This window comes from Tachysurus vachellii, chromosome 14, assembly GCF_030014155.1.
Source record: "Tachysurus vachellii isolate PV-2020 chromosome 14, HZAU_Pvac_v1, whole genome shotgun sequence".
Lineage (NCBI taxonomy): Eukaryota > Metazoa > Chordata > Actinopteri > Siluriformes > Bagridae > Tachysurus > Tachysurus vachellii.
In genome coordinates this window covers 23,239,493-23,264,754 of record NC_083473.1, presented here as the reverse complement: position 1 = coordinate 23,264,754, position 25,262 = coordinate 23,239,493, and positions in this window count along the sequence as shown.

Below are 25,262 nucleotides of genomic sequence, written 5' to 3'. Positions count from 1 at the left end.
GCGTTTGTCCGGTACGGAGTGAAGGTAAAAATATAACGAACATTTTTACAGTTAAGACTTAAAGGAATTTTTAAAGATTATCTCTTGTAAGTTTAAATTCATGTCCACGGTGGAATCCAAAGTTACCATTGCGGTCGTACAATATGCATGTACTGTAATTGATACTAACAGCTTTTGTTTATGGTCATTTTGGATACAAGGTTCTTTAATAGTCGCCATGTGTAGATAGTTGTCTAAGTGTATTCGCATCCAATATTAATCACATCCACACTTCTTCCCTTTCGGCATCCGTCTCGTTAACGTCTCATGAATTCTTTCAAAGATAGCACGCTAACACGGATGATAAACTGTACTGTAATCTCCTTAAAACCGCTCCAGGTGAGGAGACGTGAAAAAAAAGTCAGTTGTAATACTCATCTTCAGGACATGAGTGCAGCAAAGGGGTTTAAGCTCCACTGTAGTCTCCACCCCGTCCTGACCTGGAAGTGAGAAGCACTTTTCAACAGTGCCTGGGATGGATGAATTCCACCCTTTCATCCAGCAAGAAAAAATAATTTGGGATTTCTGTCAGTCCTCCCTTATTTTTTTTTCCTGATGATATGCTCCAAAAGGCCTGCAGACATCAGTGAGTGATGTTAGCTTGTGTTTTGTGTCTACATCCTGGCACGATGCCTTTCTTTTTTAATTATGCACACATGGATCCAAGATCTGCTAGAGAACTCTTTTATGATGAGACTCAGCTCAGATGTTTCAGCTCAGCTATAAACCTTAATATTATTATACTCATATGATTATAGTGTCATTTGACCCATTTTTTTAACGTCACTATCAGTTTTTAATTATCTGTCTAATGAAACAATAATGATACCAAAATCTAAAGCTTTTATAATAACAGTTATTAGGAAAAATGCATCTGGCACCTGGTTGAACCGGGATTCCACAGGACTCAAGAAAAAGTAATGAAAGTAGAAGATGTATTTTCTTTCACAAAGGCAGGACCAAGCATGAAGCTTAGCTACAACATTCATTCATACATTCATAGTTATCCTTAGTATCTTTCTGGTTAAGACTGCATTGGTTTAAATTAGTCTTCTAGTTAGTTTGCATCTTAGGAAATGACCTAAAAGCATTCACAGTCTTATGGTCCTCTTTAATCGACCGTAATTATGAACTCAAGTGAAAAATTCACTGACCTTGCAGACAATCCTGGCATTTCTACCTCTGTTTAAACAAACTAATAAACTAATAAACACTTAAAGGTGGGGTCTCTGTTGTTTGAAAGCCAATGTCGACATTTGAAATCACCAAAACAAACACGCCCCTAACCCAAATGGGTCCCACCCCTGTATCGATAGCTCCGCCCACACGTACATACGTAACCCAGGCAACTAACGGAAAGAAACGTGTCTTTATCATAGCTGAAGGGAAGAACAATACGATTGCAGATAAACAAACAAGCAAAAATGACACACAAGCATAATCATGTAAAGGACAAAGACATATATTAGTTCTGTGTAACAAAGCAAAACCAACGTTACTCACCTATCGAGAAGGAAAAAAGCGCCTCGGCGTCCCATCGCAGGCCTTCCTGCTCCTTCAGTTCTCTCCAGCTACTTCTTACCTTATCGTAAGCCTTTCTTCTCTTTCTTTCTTTGTTTTTATCCTCCATGTCAATGTTAAAACCGCTTTCTGCTAATGTCACACATGCTCACTGAACACTCTCTCCGCCCATATCGACAAGACACGCCCCTTTCTGCTCATTGGCTACACGTTAGTTTTGTTTTTTTGTTTTGTTTGTCGTCCCGACTCAGTTTTCTGAAGCGTTTCTCAAACAACGGAGACCCCACCTTTAATGTCTAAACCATGCGCACATACGAATCCAAACTGGTGAATTTATGTACGGTTGCTCCAATAAATCACAAATATTTTCTGAGACATATTGCTTTGTTTTTCCATGAAAGAAGGAAAACAACCATAGACCTCTGACTGTCTGAGACTGTAGTAACTTATACAAATACAATATAAGGGTAATTATTCGGTCTTTAACACATAGATGAAATATTGACAAGATTTTTATGAAACCGTTTGAGGTAACTTCACACGTCAGCTGGACTGCTGCTCATCCATTGCACTAAATATTATTCACTTATTTTTCATACCTTATACAAATATACTTCTAAGTGTAATCATAAATTTCTAAAGGATATAAAATGAACATCATTCAAATAAAGTGTCCTAAATATTTTAATAATACTTGTCTAGCGATGAGACAGCTTCCTGCCCTCATTTTTATTCTCAACTGCTTTTTAGTATTTAAAGCCAGAACTGTCAAAACATACAAGTGCTTGCATCTGTAAAATAGATGCCTCAGGACCACCCCAATGCTGTATTTGATTTCCTGGTAGAAACATTGACAGTGTTTTCCATTTGTTTCTATGGATCAGAGTTCTTTGGCCCGCTCACAGATCACACATTGTCCTTAAAAGGCAAAAGCCTGGAGACCTGGTGGTCTTCATTCAGAGTTATCCGGTGACCTTATGTACGTATAGCCTTTGTGTATCTGGTCATCTAAAGCAAAGAAATATTCCCCATTTCAATGCTTCTTAACCATAGTATCGTTTACTGCAAAGACTATTATACTTCATTCTGAGAAGAAGAAGAAGAAGAAGAAGAAGAAGAAGAAGAGGTAGTTACAGTAAGACCTTGGTCTCACTCTAATAGTGCTCTGAATTTCTAATGCGATTTTTAGTGCTTGCTGTTCATCAAAGAGACGTTGTGTGCACCTTAATATCTGTTTTTCCTTTCGCAGTAAAACGATGCATTTAAACACTCATAAAATTGTTAACCTTGAGTTTTAAGGTTAATCAGAATGAAAGAGGTAATGGTCCTTTTTCATGTAGCCGTGTGACCGGTTCTGTAAACACTTCTGTAGTCAGAGGCTAGTCTCAGTGAACAGTAGCCTTATTCAGGCCGAGACTCTGCACACAGCTCAGTCTCTGCAAATGCTTCTACAATTTTAGCATGTTTTTAACACGGTATAAGTTACTCTGATCAAACGAATCTCCTGTTTTTGCTGTTTGATCTGACACTTTACTATATGGAAAAGGTTTTTTTTAACTAGCATTAAAATGAAAAAACTTACTTTCAAATAGAATAATACTTTGGTCAAAAATATATTCTGTACAGTATGTGACTGTGTACTGTATGTTCCATATACACAGACACAGACTGAAGGGTTTCAGAGCAGACAAAGTCCTGAATCACTAACCAAGCGACGATTGCGTTAACAAGCTTAACTGTTTGTCTCTGTAGTAGTTGCATTTGCTAGGCTTGGATTATCACAAGTCATAGTCTCGCCCCAGACAATTTGGATGATGGACCGTTTCACGCAGGAATTATAATCCTGAACGAAGGTCTGTATGTATCTCACGTTCTTCTGTAGTTTGCTTGGGTTTCCTTTTGGCTTCTCTAATTTCCTTCTTATTTCCAAAACATCCATGTAGGCAGATTGTCTATACTATGCGGTGTGGAGGGATGTGGTAGCTCAGTTGTTAAGGTGTTGGCCTACTGATCGGAAGGTCACGGGTTAAAACCCCAGGTCCACCAAGCTGCCACTGCTGGGTCCCTGAGCAAGGCCCTTAACCCTCAGTTGCTCAGTTGTAAGTCGCTCTGGATAAGGGTGTCTGCTAAATGCTGTAAATGTAAATACTAGGCATGAATGTGTATTAATTCTGCCCTGTGGTCCAAATCCAAAAAAATTTGTCTCTGGAAAATGGCCACCATGACCCTGACCAGGACCACTAAAGATTATCAATCAGTAGTATTTATGTAGTAGCAATAATAGTAGTAAATAGTGCTAGCTTGTCACTCCTTTATCGTTGGCAGTCATTGCAGCTCTGAACATTTGGCCTGTTTTAAATAACCTTGTTATTGTAACTTGAATAAAAACAGCCACTGGATGAAATCAACCCATATTCAGAACCATGTAGGTGAGAGCTGATCGACAGAACTGGTCTCTTATTAACCGCAAAGGAAACTTGTTAACTTTAAGCGCTGTTCAATAGTATAGCTAAAATGCAGAAAGTCGATGTCCAGTTAATCAGACACTAATCCGGTTGTTTCTCAGTCATTCAGTACAAACTGGGGAGAGAAACAGGCTGCAACAAATCTAAATGTAAAGCTAATCGTTCAAAGGTCAGAGAAAGCTGTGGAGAAACATGAGCGACTCAGATTAAAGCAAAGCTAATCAAGTTAGTTGATTTAAATATGACATATCGTTGCTGTCAGGCGGAATCCTCGTATCTCCAAAACCGTTATTTTTCAGGAAATTAAAAAAACGCCGTACCTTATCTGCAGTGCACAGGGTTTAGTCCGCGTTGCAGTGGATTGTCTTGCGCTAAATTCCTGTCCTCAGACGAGCACCAGAACTAGCGGAGGTCAAGATTTTTTTTTCTTTGAGCCCAGTGTTTTGAAGACATTTACCTCAGAAGACGTGTCGATTCGTTGCGACTCTTCTTGAGGAGAAATATGCCGTGAAGCTCTCCCACGGAGTGAGGAAGAGGTGGACAGTTGAAGTGTCCAATGGAGTTATGAGATTTGCGCTCAAGCTATTTTCAAGACTTTAGACTGGTTAATAACTTGTAAAAATAACAGACCCACGTGGGGACTGACCAATAGCATCGATATGTGAAAAAATATGAAATTGACCAAATTTGGACATACGAGGTTTCCGCCCGACAGCGACGAAATGTATCATACGAACACAAATATTATATATACAAATATATATACTTCAGGCCAAAACTATGGAACTCATTAGACTAAAGGAGATTATATGATGTGAATTAACACTGCTGTCAAAGTTTCAGTTTCCTCACGATTACTTTATACAAAAATCTAATGTTTCTCTTGATAACGTTCAGCTGATCCGTTGTGGATTGGACTGTTCCTGAAAATAAAAGGTCACTTCATGGCAATTGTGTGTGGCTGGTAAAAGGCACGCAGTGGTGCCCCAGGGGTGAGTGGGTAATTACTCGAGAGTCATGAAGGGCAAATGGAATGTTTACTCTACCCTGGGGTCACCCCTGTGATGGGCATGCTCTCCCAGGCCCCACAGGATTTGCATTGGGTCCACTTTGTTTTGGTTGTTTTACCTTCTCACAGAGGCGAGTTTACACACATTTGCTATGTATTGGTTACACTGGATGAGATAAAACAGAAGAACAAAACCATTTCATATCAATCCAAGAACGCCAATGTTTATGTAACAGCAAACCGCTTAACTGGAGGGGCTTAAAGAATTAAACAAATCGTGCTAGTGATCCAATAGTAATGTGCACTAGTACACTTACAAGTCTAAAGTCTAAAGTGTACGTTTTCAACAGGAGAAGTGGTGGAGAAGTCAAGCCAAAATAAAAAAAAAACGCACCAACTTTTATTTCTTTTCTTTATTAACTCCTGATTAAAATACGGCCTTTAAAATGCTGAACAGAAACAGGTTTGAAAAAGAAAAGAAAGCGTCTTCCAAACATGCTTCTGTTTTGTGTAAGCAAACTATTAAATCGTTTGTATTCCGCTCTGAATAAATGTTGCACATATCCACCGTGTCATTTCTCATCATGACGTCACTATTAGAACTGACTCGCGATGTGACGACGTTTTATACGATGACCTCATACGTTACGGCGCTACAGTAAGTAGTTATTTACATTGAAATCTTCGTGTTGGCCGTGTTGTTATGGAAACATGTTAGAACTGCACCAGAGTTCTCCTAAATGAAGTCATCTTTCTTTAAAGGATAAATAATGCAGCTTCTACAGCAGAGCTGCTTGATTTGGCAATCAGAAATATATTATCTCCAAAATAAAGTCTGTAGCATTGTAATCTTTTCTCTGTCGTTGTCTCTCGAAGCAACTTTCTCACACTCGGAAATCTCCGCTCTGAATTCAGTAGCAGTGTGAGTGAGGATTACCGAACATAGTGCTCTCAAGTTTTGAAGACAGGCAAGAGTGACATCTCCAACCCCCCAGTGACTGTTGACCCCTTTATCATGTGTAATGTTGCTCCCATATAAAACAGTTCAGCACAAGCCCAGACCTTTTTAGGGTCATGATTGAGGACAATGTCCCGTACAGAGACGAGCTGTTTCGTGTTGAGGTTTTGTTCAAACCGACCATCGAAAATACCCTCTCTAATGAAAATATATAAATATTTTTTTTCATTGGTTGTTGCGTTAAATCTTACCCAGATACAATAGTGCTATTTTCTGATTGGCTGTTGTGTAGCCTCTTGTTTTGATTGGCTGATAAGTGTCAGGCTCGACTAAGAGCTCCAGGGGAGACGCGTTTGATTCCTGCCCGGTTCCATAGAGACAGCGGTGCGGACTGATACGTTTTAGGAGCTGCGGCTTATTAAATATATGATAAATAGTCAAAAAGTGCGTGAGAAATACGATGTGTGGCGGGAGAACGTGATAAAAGACCGACATGAGGGACTGTCACTCTCAATGCGTGATACTTGAGAGCCTTGCAAACATAGTGCATGTTTTCACTCTTACCCTTTCTAGAGTCCGTAGTCGATTTGATTTAAATACAAAATCATGTTTAATTGAGAAAGTATAGTGAATAATACTACTACTACTAATAATAATAATAATATAAAGGGGCTCATGGTGGCTTAGTGGTTAGCACGTTCGCCTCACACCTCCAGGGTTGTGGGTTCGATTCCCGCCTCCACCTTGTGTGTGTAGAGTTTGCATGTTCTCCCTGTGCCTCGGGGGTTTCCTCCGGGTACTCCGGTTTCCTCCCCGGTCCAAAGACATGCATGGTAGGTTGATTGGCATCTCTGGAAAATTGTCCGTAGTGTGTGACTGTGTGTGACTGTGTGTGTGACTGTGTGTGTGTGTGTGTGTGTGTGTGCCCTGCGATGGGTTGGCACTCCATCCAGGGTGTATCCTGCCTTGATGCCCGATGACGCCTGAGATAGTAGTAGTTCGGGTAAGCGGTAGAAAATTAATGAATGAATAATAATAAAAAAAGACTAACTCTAACAGGGTTTCAGTTTGATGGTAGTCTTAGACCCTGGAATATGTGTATGATGATGATGATGTTTTTCATATAGACTACAAAGCATTTCCATAAGTTGCTCTGAATACCGTTAAATACTGAAAATATAAACATTCAAAGCATTTACATTTGATGTAATTTAAAGATTTTAAAGAGTATAAACTTTTACCAGGTGTTTACAGTGTGAAAAAAACAGGAATTACTTAGACCAAGATCCTTTTCATCTAAATGTCACTTGTGTCCTAAGACACTACGTCAAACCTTCATATGCGCTCCAAACTAATTTGAACCTCATGATTCATCCGTGCTGATGTCATGGCTTAACATGAGACTCGCTCCGTGAAGAGCCGTCTGGGTAAATTAGAAAAATATGGGTGCACGAGAGAAGTCATGATCCCAGTGCTGAGACCGAATCTTATCTCGTATATGAAAGACATGGAAGCTTCGGGTGATATTGAATCGAATTCGGTTCCTGTAGGGGTTTACTACCTGAAAGCTCTTCTTGTTCAGAGAGAGATAAGTGTTTTTTAGAGAGAGAGAGAGAGAGAGAGAGAGAGAGAGAGAGAGAGAGATTGATGGTAGGATAGCAACAAAGTGCCCGTGGGCCTCCATTTCCAGCCTGTTTTTCTGGGACTTAGGGTGGACACATCCGCTGGATACAAAGCTGTGAATGCTATCTACATCTGACCACAGAATGTAATTGATTTCAGACTTTCCACTCTTGGCAGTGTGCTAGTATAAACTTGCACATACATAGTAATCAAGAAACAGTCAGTTTTAACTTAATCACATTCGTGTTGTGAAAGATTTGAAAGTAGAAACTATCTTTAGTGTTTCAAGGCATCTTTATTAAATGTGAGCGAACAGGTCTGCAGCACCAGGAGCGTTCGGGACGAGAGCAAGCCGAACCGGGTGACCTCATTCGACTAGCTGCAACTCATCTCTGTGGAATGGTGCGTGCTGCCGGAACGTTCTCTCCATACGGGCAGAGACTGGGCCGCCACATATTCTCATGCTGGTCTGGAGATCGTGATCAGCACAGCACAGGTCATGGCCTTCAGCTTCCTCACACTCAGAGCAGAGCTATCAGATGTCCACAGCACAAAAAGCGTGCTAGGAAATCTAGATGTAGTAAAACACTGCATATGGCAGAGACGCCACGAAAGGCTGCGATTTACAAAGACGATGCTTTTGTAATCCTATCCAGTACTAAATGTAGAGTTTCAATCCGGTGTATGCTAACGGTCCGACTCTGTGCCCCGTGTGTCGTGCGTAGAAAATACTGCCATTAGATTATGTTTTTCTTCCATTACAGTAATAAATGATGCTTCCTGTATTGCATGGGTTAATTTTACAGCAGGATTAAAAATCTTAGGTCCTGAACCTGGACAGAACTCCACTATACCCGACCTTGTCAAAGATTCATTACACAAATAAGCACAGGACACAAAAGACATGTTCAGCTAAACGTATTAGCTTGCACTTGCTGACATAAATATGTAATTTGTTCTGCTTTTACAACACCACAAAGAGAGAGGATATATTCTTGGACGTCTAACAGTATGATTTTGAAAAACAAAAAAAAACTCAGGATATCGTATGAACATATTTCATCCAGGTGTGTATGTGAGGGAGACAGAAAGCTAGAGAGACTGAAAGAAAGAAAGAAAGAAAGAATCTTTTTTTTGCTCCTGTGGAACGCCGCTGCTTGGGAAAACACTTTTTTCGTGCGTATAGTGGAAGAGGGGGGAATGAAAACAACATGGAATGAATGGTGTGCTTTAGAGACCAGAGTGAAGAGAGCCGAGCAAGAGGCTAGGTTTAATCCGCAGAGCCTCAAGCACAGATACACACACACACACACACACACACACACACAGGATGTCTATGCACTGCTGTGTAATCAGGAATATATGACTGAGCTTCATTTACTAGACATTTAAATAAAGCAATACCGCCTTTGTCTAACACACTCATTCTCTCTCTCTCTCTCTCTCTCTCTCTCTCTCTCTCTCTCTGGAAAGCCGACAACAAAAGACGTGCGTCTCAGGTCGTGCTAACATATTTTTTGGATATAATTCTGGAATGAATTCGCAGATACACTCTAATATAATGACCTCATGTGATTTTCACACTTGATTACATCCCAGAGGCTTTAGCCAGTTCTCATGAGAATCTGTTCAGTGAGGAACTTTAATGTAAATGCAAGCTGACATGCCTCGTTGAAGCCATCAAGAGCACAGTTCATAAAGCTGCTCTTGGATTCGGAGCAAAACAGCGATGTTGCTCCTCTCCGCCATGACCTAAATACATGGCCGCACCTACGCATGCTAGAAACAAGAGCTCCTCGAAGCGCATTTCTGGACAACATAAGCTCTGAGTGGAACCATATGAGCCTGCCTCTTTCTGCAGTAAGATCAAACCTAACTGTGTTCCAGCCCTTGTTCAGACACACAATGTGAAATTCAGCTCATAAAGCCAAGGCGATCTGCAGGACTGGTCTCTAGGATTGAATCACGTTCTTTTATACCTCGTACAGACATCCGCATGAAACCGTATTATAGAAACAGATATTAAGAGCAAAGCATAACAAGAGTCCAGACTTGATTCATGGAAAAGTTGAACAAATTTATCTCCAAGCAGTTTGACCATTTTTTTTAAATAGCACGTACCTACAAAAAATGTGTAGGCCAACATACAAGAAGTCAATAAGATATTTTACACCATCATACCAGTTCTTTGTTTTGACATCTAGCGTGTTTGAAAGAAGCCGTGCAACACCTATACTTGGTGGTATTTTAATACGAGGTATCCACTTCGGCGTGGAGAGAGACCACAGACTTCTGCTCTGTTTACATACTTGTGAAGCCACTGACAGATTCCCGTCAGAAGATCTGGGAGTAAAGCAGTTTTGCTGGCACGGTTACAGCTTGCCTTGAGGATCTGAGCTACCTTCTTGCTTCCATGAATCCCTGAGATGCCTGCAGATCCCCTAGAGGCTCTTATACAGCACTGCCGGAGGGGCATAGATTAAATGTACAGCTACAGGGCTGTAATAGATCTCACTTTTGTCTTTTTGCACTTTATTCAGTGAACATGATGTTTATAACAACATTTTAATACGATGAGCCTAATTCGCAGGAGCCTTATGAAGAAAGTGGCAGGAAAAAAACAATATGCTTTCTGTCCTGTAAAGCATTTAACATTATGATGTCATAATGTTATTATGATGATTATGATATTAACATTATGATGTCATAGGTAACTAGCAGAGTCATGGATAGGCCTGATGAGGACTGTATGTATGTTTTATAACATGTTTATTGTAGCTGAGGATCTTTTGAATGAAGTACGATGCTATCGGGTGGGATCTCTACCTGAACGGCATGGTGTAATGAATAGTATGACCGGATTGACTATTAATATACGATATACTGTATACTGAATTATATTCTGGTGTGCTAAAGGTTAGTACGTGTATTAATTCATTATTATCAGAGCATTAGTTAAGTGGAATTTATAGAAGCAGAACAGAAATTCTTTCATTTCTTTGACCGGGCCACTATGCAGCTTGAATGCTGGATTTATCAGGACAGATACTGACAAAAATGTTCAGTTTCTGCCATATGTTGCTGGGGCAGTTGTGGCTCAACTGGTTAAGGCTCTAGTGCCCCTTTTCCACCGAGGCAGTTTGAGTGCAGGTTCGGAGCCTAATTTAGAACCAGTTCTTTCTTTTATCGACAGCCAAAGCACCGGCTCTGAACCAGGAAAAGTGGTTCTTAAGTAGCACCAAAACGTTGTTGGTCTAGACTTAAGAACCGCTTGTGTCAGGGGCTGTGGGCGGGGCTGTGGGCGGGGCTACTGTTAGCGCATTTGATAATGTATCTTAAGTATACTAATGTTTAATACACTTTTACTTTACCGCGATATGATACATTATCAGCACACATGATAGCAAGTAGCTACATGCTAAGGCTAACTTTTTTCTGTGTTAATGATAAAATAACGTTATGTACTTTCTCGATAACAACCTCAGTTTATACAGATTACATGGAGCTGCACGTACACGTTGGATTCACTCCGTTTGGATGTTAATGTAGGTTCACAAAGCCATGAGCATTAACAGTAAAGCAACATCAGCCATTGATGATGTGCTTGTGTATACACGTGTATACACTGTATACACGTATACAGTGACGTCAGACTCGGCTCTGTGATGCTCTCTAGCCGGTGGAAAGGCAAACCGGTTCTTAGAAGGTTCACCAGTGGAACCAACATTGAACCAGCACCAGCGCTAGCTCTGAACCAGCACTCGGTTCTTTTTGGTGGAAAAGGGGTATAGGTTTGTTGAACGGAGGATCAGGGTTCAAGCCCCAGCACAGCCAAGCTGTCACTGCTGGGCCCTTGAGCAAGGCCCTCAACCCTCCCTGCTCCAGGGGCACTGTATCATACAGTAGCTGCCCCTGCACTCTGACCCCAACCTCCTCAGTTGGGGTATGTGAAGAAAAGAATTCCACTGTGCTGTAATGTATATGTGGTAATAATAAAGGCTTCTATGCCCCATTCTATTCTATATGTATGTAGTTTTTAACATATTCAACATATTTGTGGCCTTGGTGGATTTTTAAGTATGAGTAAGTAAGTTTTTTTGAGTGCTTCAGGAACATAGCTGTCTGTTAGCCTGCATTAGAGACTAAGAGCATGAAAAAGCTTCTTGTCATTACTCAGAGGTGACATTCAATTTGTCATCGTCACATTCTCATCCATGTGGTAATACCCACAGCTGCCCCTATTCAGATTTAGCAGATCTGTCTTCAGGGGGTGTGTGTGTGTGTGTGTGTGTGTGTGTGTGTGTGTGTGTGTGTGTGTGTGTGTGTGTGTGTGTGTGTGGGGGGGGGGGGGGGGGTGTTGTTTTTAGTGTACGAGATCCTCCATGTCTCGGCAAGGAGCTGTGATAAGCCATTTGGTTTAATATGTTTGGCTTGAGTCTTAAAATGTTAGGACATTTGTTTCTTTGTTGTTGTTTTTCTTTTCCTCTTCGAGAGAGAATAAGTCTCAACATCGCTATCGTGATTTTCAAATATAGAGCTTTCGACACCTGAACAGTGTTAATATTCTTAAAATAAAAGTCATACATACTGTATAGAGGAAAGGAGAGATGTAATGCCTTGTTTGTTTTAATTTAAACCAATCTGATAAAGTGTTAAGGACTTTGCATCGGGTCAACTCAAGTTCAGTCCGTATTACAGTGTGAATCTTTTTTGCTCTGTATATTTTCCAACGTAACTCTCTTACAAAACATCCTTTGTCCAAAATGATCCAACCCACTGAACTCAGTGACTGAGTTACACAAATGTCAGGATTTTGTAAAATAGCTAACACGGTGTAACTACTGGGTTTCGATTAGATTCGAACCGAGTATTCTGTTTAATTCTTCCTCTGAAACATGAAAACCCAGCATTTAGGCCCCTTTTGCTAATGCTGTGTTACTAAAATTACCTTTTAGATAATCTGACTAATAGAAATGAGCTTTAATTTCGTAACATTACTTGAAGTTACTTAAGTTTGATATTAAAGGTGCGGTGCACAATGTTTGAGAAACGCTTCAGAAAACCGACTCGGGCCGACAAACAAAACTAACGTGTAGCCAATGAGCAGAAAGGGGCGTGTCTTGTCAATATGGGCGGAGAGAGTGTTCAGTGCGCATGTGTGACATTAGCAGAAAGCGGTTTTAACATTGACATGGAGGATAAAAACAAAGAAAGAAAGAGAAGAAAGGCTTACGATAAGGTAAGAAGTAGGACGTGTTAATATAGGATCAGCTTTCCAGCGCTGGAGAGAACTGAACGTCTTCTGCGTGAAACGGAGCTAAACCTTTCACGGTACAACACACAGTACTACAAAAACACATTTGTATTACCATAGTATTACTCATTGTGTTCATTTACTGATAAAAATATCCCCTCGGCCAGCCGCCCCAGCAGGTTCCGCCATAATAGTTGCCTGGGTTACGTATGTATGTGTGGGGCGGAGCTATCAAAACAGGGGTGACGCCCATTTGGGTTAGGGGCGTGTTTGTTTTGGTGATTTCAAATGTCAACGTTGGCTTTCAAACATCGTGCACCGCACCTTTAAGATTTACATTAGCTGGTTAGCCTGAGACTTTAGAATAGCTTGTATATCACCACCAAATGATAGCTATAACCTGATAACTATATTATTACACGAGGCTAATCCTCTCGTGTTAAACTGAGGCTCACTGCTAAACGGTTTGACAGACAAACGTAACTCTATCACTAAAGGACACTTTTATATGGACAACAATGTACAAATTGTGGAAAAGCTCCATCTGAGTCCAAATGGAGCAAAGCACAGAGGAAGATCGGCAAAAATACCCGTCACCTACGTACAACATCCAGCCTGATGTTTATCCTGGTGACTCTCTCTCTCTGTTTTACATCTGCACCAAAGTGTCACGTCAGTCTCTTGATGTTGAAGGTGTGAGCCACAATTAAACGATGTAGGATTTTCTCATCATCAGCATTGAGACTCCATACTGAAAAACACACATTGTTCTTTGCTTACTAGCGTCATGTATTTACGTCAGTTTCTTTGCTTCAGCTAATTTTGTGGAATTTAGGTGATAATTATATATTCCAGTGAGTCAAAAGACAAAATTCATTGTTTTTTTTGTTTTTTTTTATTTTTGCAATGGTTATTGACAATAAATGCTATAAAATCGATTCCAGCCTTGAAAGCAAGACAGAAAAGACCACATGAAAGTGTGAATGTAGTGTGAAAAACACACAGTTTAGTCACAGCAGCCCTTTCTAGGTGGTAATTCCACCGCTGCCACAGTTCTAATCACCATCCCATTATTCAGCTGACAGGCTCTATCCCACATGATGGAACCCCCTCTCAAAAGCATTTTAGTGACTGATGGAGTGATCCCAAAAAGACAGGAGGAGGGTAAGCTGGGTCAGACCCAACTAAGTGTCTCAAGCATTTGTACCCCAAAGCTATGCGGTGTCTGACTGTCTGTCCGTTTCCTACCATACTCATCCATTCCTCAGCCAGTCATTCACCTTAATGCCACCATTTATTATAGCGAACTCAAGGACATCCCCCTTATTCATCCGTCCGCTAGAGGCTGAAATGGCGTGTCTCATATGACGGATGTACAGTTTAAGAAAAGAAAGACGTCAGTCGGCAGGATCATATACACGAATGTTATGCTACACCGTCAAACCTATAACACCTTTTGTGCTCCTTGGCAGGTCCCAGGTCTCCTGTAACACATTTTTAAATAGCTTTCTGTCGACTCTAAAGAAAATAGTTTAGAAACCGAACAAAAATAGTGTTACATTTCTAATTTATGAGCCCTTTGGGAAATTCTACAATACAGCTATACATCTATACGACTATATTCACACCATTAGTAGTACACTCATCACTCCTTTGGAGATAATGTCTTCAAAAAGAATTCACAGGACTTGATGGGATTTCTCTATACTATAATGACTGTACGTAATATCGCCAGCTAAAATGTTAATTTGTTATATAAAGAAAGGTGCTGATACAGAGTTTGAACTTTGGTACTCTATTTTATCTCTATCTAACCATCAGGGATAGTGATAATGACCTGAATATCTTCTTGAGCATGTGAACATGCATAGTGTGGTAGCGCTTATACTGTACTGTAGTAGAACCCTTACTATACCCCATGGCACAGTCCTTCCTTCCTGTTCCACACCCGAGCACCGTAAACATACTATGTATATAGCTTTTTAACAGTGAATTTCTAAACTCTTCAACTTCACTATTGCCCGTTGTAATAAAATATAAAAATATATTAAAAATAGAACCTAAAGAGACTTCTAAAGAGTCGCAGGCCAAATAGAACTAAATAGTCAGCATTTTGTTATTACCAACCCAATGACTGGTCTCTCTGCCTACTGGAAGGTTAAATACCTTTCTGTGCTAAAGGTGCAACTTGGATGCCATCTCACTGGGGGTTCATAAATTATTACCTTTAACTGTTCTTAAAAAAAAAGTAAAGAACATTCTCTGTACATAAAATTTCTCCAAGAGCTGGTGTCAGTTTTTTAAACTTTGCCCTGGAGTGACCTCTCCTTCTGAGCCCATGCTTCATGGATATTGAAATAACTAAATATTAAACTAATACCTTCTAGATAATAAATAATAAATCGAATACCTCTGCTGATAAGATCAGACTGCATGCCTCGGTGGCCAGATGAATATGTGACTAAACCCAGTGTTTCTGCTCAAAAACATATGACCCAATTTTGTATCCAATCAAGTGACCTTGCAGCATTTTTTGAAGGATCTTCAGGGTTATCTTTGTCTCTCCCATTGACATATGTGTGGTGGTCTCCTTTATAATCAGTCCCGGGGTGTGTAATTTTCTAATAATAGTGTACCATACATTATTCATTCATTCATTTTCTACCGCTTATCCGAACTACCTCGGGTCACGGGGAGCCTGTGCCTATCTCAGGCGTCATCGGGCATCAAGGCAGGATACACCCTGGACGGAGTGCCAACCCATCGCAGGGCACACACACACACACACACTCATGCAATCACACACTACGGACAATTTTCCAGAGATGCCAATCAACCTACCATGCATGTCTTTGGACCGGGGGAGGAAACCGGAGTACCCGGAGGAAACCCCCGAGGCACGGGGACAACATGCAAACTCCACACACACAATGTGGAGACGGGAATCGAACCCCCAACCCTGGAGGTGTGAGGCGAACGTGCTAACCACTAAGCCACCGTGACCATACATTATCTTGGTAATATTCACTAACCCCTGGTGCATAATGGGTGTAAAATGGAACTGTGGTTACTTGATGATGTTCAGATGTATGGCAGGAATCTGGTGTTCACAGAAGGTGAGTTATGAATGTATCAGTTGTTCTATGAACACAAGATAACTCCATCGTTCCTTATTAATCGGGGCCAACCATCGTTCCGGACGGAACTGGACAAGAAGGTCCAAGGAAACAAATACTCTCTGACATTGTCATACAGTGACGTTGCTGCAAGGCCTCATGAGGCATTGTAGGAATTTAAGCCTTAAGCCTAAATGATGCATAAGAGTCAAAACAGCCAAATGATCTATGTGGTGGACTTTTTCAAAGATTAAATGAAAAATGCATTTATAATTAGTATAAATATTCATGTACTGTAAGGGTTTCTTTAATTAAGTCCACTCTCCCAGCAGTGACTAAACAAGCTTGCCATTATCTGGCCATGGAATGGAGTCAGCTGTGTCACAACACATCCCCTTTAGCATCGAAATACTTATATGTCCTCTGGAGACTGAGTCACATCCAAAACGGATGTTCGAATTTATTAACGATGGCTATTATAGAAAACTAGATCTCAGAGCCTGGTTGTCAACTGGCATAGTTGTTGTAAGGAGCCTAATAAAAATCAAACGACCACATAGTGGCATGCTATCAGCCTGAAGGTCATGTTTGGTTTGTCTGTGTGATTGTGTTTCTAAGAAAACATGAACAAAACTAAATCAAATGGTCCGATTCTGAAAGCAAATGGCTGCAGACTGGCAGTCTAGTGCTACAGTGCTACAGTGCAGTCGTGTAAGAGGTTTCTTTCTTATAGTAAAGGGTTCTTCTTCTTCTTCTTCTTCTTCTTCTTCTTTCTAAAGGCCAGGATACGATTAGCTGATGTAGCTCCAGCATGTCAGTTATCCTGTTGTTTTGACTATTACCTGACAGGATATGCAAAGAAACAAGATCTTAGCTAGTGGGTTATAAGACGCATAGGTAGACATTCATTAACAAGTCAGATGAATAAAAACTGCTTTAAAGCTCATCATGCTAAAAAAAAAAACACATTCACATTACCAGATATGCATTCTCATGTCAAATGAGATTTTCACCCCTTAAATTCTCAGTGAGTCCAAATTTACATTCGGCTCTGTCATAATAATAACGTATAACTCCTCACTATAGCTTCACTATTATTCCTCAATAACCCAGAGGTTCCAGTGATATATTTTTGTTATTCCTGTTCAGCAGTCTGCAGTCTGGATCGGACACAGTTACCACCTCTGGATGTTAAGGGATTAGGAGGCATCCTGGTGTCACACCCAGCACTGGGCAGATGGTCCATGATTTGGGAGGTAGTGAGAGATGTGCAACCTGCCCCCCAACCCAACCCAGGTCCTGTGGAGAGCTGTATCGAGTCACATCTGCTCATTAGTCTTCAGCTGGTGAGCCGGAGACTAGCATGTGCAATTCCCTAAGTGAACGTCTCACATAGCTCTCTTATGAGCTAGCCCAAACATTACAGACATGAAGTCAACACAGACTGCTGCTAATATGCCTTTGAAGTACATGTTTGCTTGTTTCTTACCCTTGAAGCTCAAGCTAGTTTTGGGATCAATTCTATTTTACCTAAATCACGATGAAAAGGACCGTCAGAGAATATTTTAAAAACACATATCTGGTTTCCTTGTGATATTTTTGAACATGCGTAATGCACCGCTAAGCCCGTATGATCTTATACGTCCATATGTTTTATGTGTCCCTGACATACTTTCCACTTTACAGTTGATAACACCAGTCAGGACAGAGCACGGTGTGCTAGCAGCATGAGGGGTTTGTTTCTCTCCATTTTAGCTTGTTTCTTTCTTATGGAACGCTGCCATTCTGTCACTGTTGGGTCCTTGAGAAAGACCCCTAACTAGTCTACAACAGAAATAACAGGTTTCTTTGCATAAAAAAAAGTATGCATCTTAACCAGCAAAGACTTTGCTATATCAACTGCTACTCATTTTTGGCTCATGATACTTTAAAAATTGACCAAATCCTGAATGCATCTGTTTAAAAGATAGCATTTATTTATTACAGCGCAAGCTTTATAGAGTATCACCGTGGGACGCCAGCGGTGAGTTCAAGGAGCTGTTTGGCCTTGGAGCACATTAGCTGGAACATCAGGACCATGTAGATACATCTGGGGCATTTCTTTCATCCTCACTTGGCCAATATGTGAGGTGCAGACAGAGCCTTTATGGCACGAAGCCAAGTTGATGGCTTTGAAACACGGATATATTTTACTATCCGCAATCCCATAAGCAAAAGCCGGCGTGAGATTAGAATTTAGAAACATACCGTATTTCGTGCCCCAATTTGAAAGAAAATATGCCCTGGATTAAATCCAGTTATTCTGCTTTGCCACCGAAGAGCAGTTAATGTAATGCTTCTGCTGCATGAAACAGGGTCCTGTGTCCCCATTTCATACAGGAAGTATTACTACGCTGGAACAAAGCTGTTGATGGTATTTTCTGTATAAAGTTTGATCCAGTCCAGCATTCCAGAGACACATATTAAATTACAGAAGTGTACATAGTTTCTTGTAAAGGTATCCAGACAATTTTATGAGACAGGCAAAAAAAAAAAAAAAAAAGCTACAGGGCAAAAAGAATAGTGGTTTATTTTTTTAACGTCAAGGCCAGAAACATATTTGAACGAATTATTTCAACATTCGGGACTATATATATAAATAATTCTGTGGTGAATTCCGTATACAGATATTCATAACCTTTTCTCCAGAACGTGACATGTTTATTAGATTAAATACACACAGTCTTTGGTCTTCCAAAGATTTGTAGTTATAAGTGTCCATAACCAGCATTTCACCGGTGTACAACTTGTCATTTTCTTTTAGAAATAAAGTAACATACGCACCACGAGGTATGTTTTAACGAGGAACTATTGACACGTCTGACAGATGGTTTTACTTTTACTTTACCAAGAAACTGAAAGGAAAGACACTTGAGAAGACCTGACAGAAGGCTTGCTACGCGGCTTAAACGCTAAATCTAGGCAAGATGAGGAATCTTTCAGTGCGACGTTGAAGACTCGGAAATAGGGAGGGTCTCGGCACGGCAACCGGGATCAACGGCGGAAATACAGCCGAGTCTGGGATAGACATGAAAGACGAGAGAAGCCACCGAGACGGAAAGTAACTGCTGAAGAGTAGTCTAACATAGCAGTCAATATTTTCACACTGCATAGGCAACAACACAGGAGATCTGTTGTGACAACACAAGACGCTTTGTTGAGAAAACACGTGTGTTGTAGTAAAGTAAACTGTAGAGGTGGGCGGCGTTTTTTTTTAGGTCTTCTAGGTTTTAAACATACGGCCTGAGGAGGTTGTCATTCGGTCTGTTTTTTTTGTTGTTGTTGGTTTGGTGTGTATTAATTTTTCTGTATCCAAATGATAATCGGATATCCGAATTAGGAACTTCGTTTGACGTTAATAATGATTAATTTATTAGTTTAGAAATGGATCGTCGGGTGGATTGATCCAAACTGGATGCTTAAATAGAAACATACTGGGGGGGAAAAAAGCATCTTGAGATTATTTTACTGAACTGTTCGCCTCACACCTCCAGGGTTGGGGGTTCGATTCCCGCCTCCGCCTTGTGTGTGTGGAGTTTGCATGTTCTCCCCGTGCCTCGGGGGTTTCCTCCGGGTACTCCGGTTTCCTCCCCCGGTCCAAAGACATGCATGGTAGGTTGATTGGCATCTCTGGAAAATTGTCCGTAGTGTGTGATTGTGTGAGTGAATGAGAGTGTGTGTGTGTGCCCTGTGATGGGTTGGCACTCCGTCCAGGGTGTATCCTGCCTTGATGCCCGATGACGCCTGAGATAGGCACAGGCTCCCCGTGACCCGAGGTAGTTCGGATAAGCGGTAGAAAATGAATGAGTGTACGTTGGATCCGTGTGACTGAACTGAGTAACGTGAACACAGTTCATTTTTGTACATCCAACATGATTTGATCACTTGTCCGAAGCCTTGAAACAAACGATATGTTGAACGTGACCCAAACCCACGATACTGGGTTTAAACAACAGACTTATTACCATTGTGCTATTCTACCATACACATTTTAATAGCCTGGATAAACTACTACAGTTATAGTTCTCATCAACACCAACAGCCTCATTAGTACAATGTGAACAGTATCATTTGTTTGTTTGTTTGTTTGTTTGTTTAGGGGCAGTGGTGGCTCAAGAGGGTTAAGGCTCTGGGTTGTTGATTGAAAAATTGAGGTTCAAGCCCCAGCACTGCCAAGCTGCCACTGTTGGGCCCTTGAGTAAGGCCCTTAACCCTCCAGAGGTGCTGTATCATGACTGACCTTGTGCTCTGACCCCAAACTCCAAAGACGGAATATGTGGAGAAAGAATTTCACTTTGCTGTAATATAGATGTGACAAAATAAAGGATTCTTCACACACACACACACACACACACACACACACACACACACACACACACTATACTACTATTATTACAATGGTCTACAAAGCCACTGTGTTAAAGTATGCAACTGTGGTGAATAGATATTTTGGACTTGAATGAATGTAAGCTGGATGTAAATAAATACACATAATCTGAAACATTACACATATATATAATACAATACATGAGAAAAAAGTGTCCCCTAGAAAGAAGAAGGGACTTCAGGACACGTGTGATGATGGTTTGTGACCCGTCAGCGGTCTGCTCTATTTCTAGCTATAACCGTTTGAGTACTTGGTTATAGTTTGGGTCAAATGGGTAGAGAAACAATGACAAAACAGCATCGTGGATTTGTCGCTGTGTTGTACAGCATTACAAGTGTCTAAGCAGAGACAACTACAAGCTAGTTGTTCTTTACAAGCAAAGAAGGAGTGCTGAAAATATTGAAGTGAAGTTCATAGTGAAACTACGAACTAACAATATAGCCAACAATTTTCAAAACAGGTCATTAGCAACATGGTTCATCAATAACAGAACATAAATATCTTGAAAAAAAAAACCTGTTGCTTGTACTGCTGTTTTAAGAGGATGTTAACAATGCTGTGATACATACAGGTAAGTCCAGTGGGAACAGCGTTCAGTGGTAACAGACTGGGCTGTCAGAGTAGAACAGTGTTAATTTGTCTGCGTCCCCCCTCGACTCTGCAGGCCTTCTGAGCCCACGTCTGCCCGGTATAGGGGGAGCATTGTATCTCCTCCAGTCTAGACTGCACTCCTCTCTATCACTCCTCCACACCTTCAGCAACCCAGGCCACATGCTGCATGCTGCAATAGAAAGCTGGCAAAAATATAAAAAGAAGTGCTACGGATCAAGTAGAAGTCAAGTAAGTTCCACAGTCTGAGCTGATCTCCATGAAATGGTCAGATTTGCTCTGGAGGCTGACTAACACCCATTTTATACTTCATGTGAGACTCTAGGAGTTGTGCCCTGGACACATATCTGCGTGACTGATTATTTCTTATAAACCAGACTCCTACTAGGAAACAGCATGGTGAATTTTAATCGCGATGCTTCGCCGGTCTGACGGCGCCGAGCCGAACGTACCGCTCCCGAGCTTGCGTTACTCGAGGATCAGGAGTGATTGCAGACGGGAGGGACCTCTATATATTTCCTGATACAGGGTTTAACTTTGTACAGATCGAGTATTTTACCTAAGGATGTGCCAATAACCTTGCAATTCGCAAGAATAACTGGCTAACGTTTATTTACAAACCGGTAAAGAACGCTGGAAAATGTTATTCTTGTTATTCACATGACAGGTAACTGTTTTCCCTTCAGGCCTGCTGACCTTCGGTTCAACGTTCTAACTAACGTGGAGCACAACATCAAGACGTTTTGAGAAGTTCATAATCTGATGGAGACGGCGTCAGTTTGAACCCGGACATTCTTTACCGGCCCCGGTCGAAAGGTGTTGACTCATGAATGCCTACTAGTTGTGCTAATATTGTATCTAGGCACACACATATTCATTTGCATCCTAGGGTGACGAAGCGTAGAGTAGCTAACGTCCAGGTTGTTATTAAACAACTGCATTAGTGCGTTTGTTTTAGTAATACTAACTCATTTGTCACTCCGTGACAAGCTCTTTACTAACAAGTTGTGTAAACAGAGAGAAAGCTTGGGCCTTTCAGGGCTTTGCTTTGGGCAGTTGCGTGTAATTAGGCTGTTTCAGTATGGACTGAAGCCAGATGACCACAGTAGATGCCCAGCTGCCCGGTCTGTCTGTTTGTCTTCCAGCCTTGTTTGTTTGAGTGATTTCCTGTGTAAACACTGGACAACAAGATTAACTCTTTTTCAAAAGAGAATTCTGTCAAATCAGCCGACGTGTATATTGTATATTTTATGGCTTTCACTGGAAAAGGAAAGTTTGTTTTCCTTTTCTATCTGTTGTTCTCTATCCCAATGAGACACCTATTTCTGGAGTCATTCGACGGTAGTTTATTGTTTTTCAAGGAAGATCTACATCATGTGCGCTGAAGGAGCTAATTTTCCCATAAGCCAAAAATCTACTATAGTATCATCTGACCTGAAAATCTACAGTATGTCTGTGTTTAAAAAAAAAAAGCCAACAAAAGCGGTCCCTATATGTCCCGTACGGATCATTACGTCTCGATGTCTTTTTGTTTGCGGCTCAACCCTTCTGTATATAAGTATAACCTTTAGCTCTTGTGTTACCGTGTGAGTCTTTAAGTAATAAGGAGCTATGTACAGTACGTATTTAAGAAAGAAAGAAAAATAGGTTAAAGGCAGGTACATATACGCGAAGGGGAAGTAAAGGCGGTTTGCACGGCACCTTCGCCTAATTACCGACGGTTTGTCGGAGCGCTGGCACCGCAGGAGTTTCCAAGCTTATTAAGAGGATTAAAGATTTATCCAGTACAACGGAAGAGAACGTTCATGGCTTCTGAATACAAACAAAAGTATGCTATTATGAAAAGCTGTCTTTACCAGTTTCTTCTTCCTGCTGTCTCACCCTTAAAGATACCGATTAACCTCCCCTAAGGCATCATCACCATGAAAACATTTTTACTGCTGCGGTGAGAAGCAACGTTTACAGAAGACAAAAATCTCAAATAATTTAATCGGTGAATCTAATTATTCTGAAATAATAATAATACTGTATGAATTTAATCCTTATATTCCCCCCTAAGTAGAATCTGGGGCTTGTAATTGCGTTTCAAAGTCATTTGGTTTGGACAAAGTGTTAATTTCTCTCTTATCCCATTGCAAAATGTACAGTTTAGAACGTCGGTCGCTCCGGTCATGCGGTGTGTCAGTAATTCTTTCAAAAACTGGTTTATTATTGTCTCCTTTTGTCTTACAGAGGAATATTCACAGGTACACTCACATACTCATGGAAACAAAGGCAGGCAACGTCATTAACACCAAGCTGCCACTGTTGGGCCCTTGAGCAGGGCTTTAATCCTCGCTGCTCCAGGAGTGGTGCGTCATGGCTGACTCTGTACGTCGAGACCAAATTCCAAACTTTCTTTCTTTACAAGCTGTGACATTAGAGAGAAGAAACACTAAATTAAGGCCTCACACCTCCAGGGTTGGGGGTTCGATTCCCACCTCCACCTTGTGTGTGTGGAGTTTGCATGTTCTCCCCGTGCCTCGGGGGTTTCCTCCGGGTACTCCGGTTTCCTCCCCCGGTCCAAAGACATGCATGGTAGGTTGATTGGCATCTCTGGAAAATTGTCCGTAGTGTGTGAGTGTGTGAGTGAATGAGAGTGTGTGTGTGTGCCCTGTGATGGGTTGGCACTCCGTCCAGGGTGTATCCTGCCTTGATGCCCGATGACGCCTGAGACCCTGTGACCCGAGGTAGTTCGGATAAGCGGTAGAAAAAGAATGACTGAATGAATGAATTATGCTGTAATGAATACCTGACAAATGAAGTGTTCTTCTTCTTCTTTTTCTTCTTCTTCTTCTTCTTTGTGCTTTAGCTTTAATGTGTTTTAATGGCCTATGAACTTCCTCAGAACAGAATATAAAAGTTTGATCTTAGCTTTGTGAACGTTACGCATCGTTTTCCCCCAAACTACATACAAAACTTATTCACCTGCCTGTACACTATAGATGTTTGTTAAACAGCCATAAAACCTGACCTGACCGTAGCGTCAACACAAGCTACGTACATCTACAGCCTGGGCTAAAAAGAACTCAGCCGTTGTCTCAGGAAATCCTACCATTCTGTGTATTTTTACTACAAACATCGGTGTTTTGTTCTTGATTCTACAAATGGTTGAAATAATCAGCCTCAAGGTTAACAACAAATCAACAGATCACCTTATTCCAAGAGACAGATCGGTCGGTCCTACTCGGTTTTAGCTACTACAGTGAAACTACAGTGAAACTAATATATAAGGTATGCAGTTATGAGCGTGAGGAATGTAAAATTCCTCTGACTCAAATCTGGAGACTTAAATTATAACCGCTCCGTTAGACGCGTGTGCCGACGCACAGTTTGTCCAACGCTAAACGCTATGTCACGTATCCATGAATTTAAAAGTGGGAATATTTTAAATATGACGCAGATCCTGGGATAAACTTGCTTTAAAACAGCTCTTGCTACTGCTGCATGCCATAAAAACCACAGAAAACTAAAATATAAATGGCAACGTAAGTACGTTGTAGAACGAAGAGGACCCGAGTGAGACCATCTTTAAGTAAGTTTACAGCTTAATCATGTTGTTGAAAGCATTTTTTTTACAACTCGGCCATAAATATGGAGTGAGATAAAAGACTGAGATAAAAGAACTCCAGACAAAGAACAGATAAGAGCGAATGATAGAGGCTACGCTTTAGGCTAATGCGTTAGCATGTCTTCAGGCATACTGGCTCACTTAAATCGCAAGGCTTTAGCTGCAGATATGATATCTGTTACTGTGGCCATTAGTGAGAGAAAGAAAGGCTGACTCACTAAATGCCTTTAAGCACTCTTTATTTACAGCAGAAGATAGCCACGAGCGCTTCGGCTAGGAGAACGTAGCACGGATGCCACGGATTTTAACCCTCTTTACGCGTTTGATCGGTTAATGTGTATGTTCCTGTAATATGGTACAGTAAAGCTGCCAAATCATTTCTAATTGTTTAAGCTGTGCTCTCTGTGTAACCTAAGAGACGATCTGTCACGAGAAGCTGATCCATCAAAACATTTATTGCAGATGACAGAGATAAATGCGCTCTGAAGATATGTGCACTGATAAAAAGTTTTCCCTGCAGCTGATTTTACACCTGGTGTATATTTTCCCTACCGGTGTCTTCAGGTCAAGATTTGCACTATAGCACAAATAGCAGATCGTAGAGTGGAATATTTAGACTTTTTTATATTCAT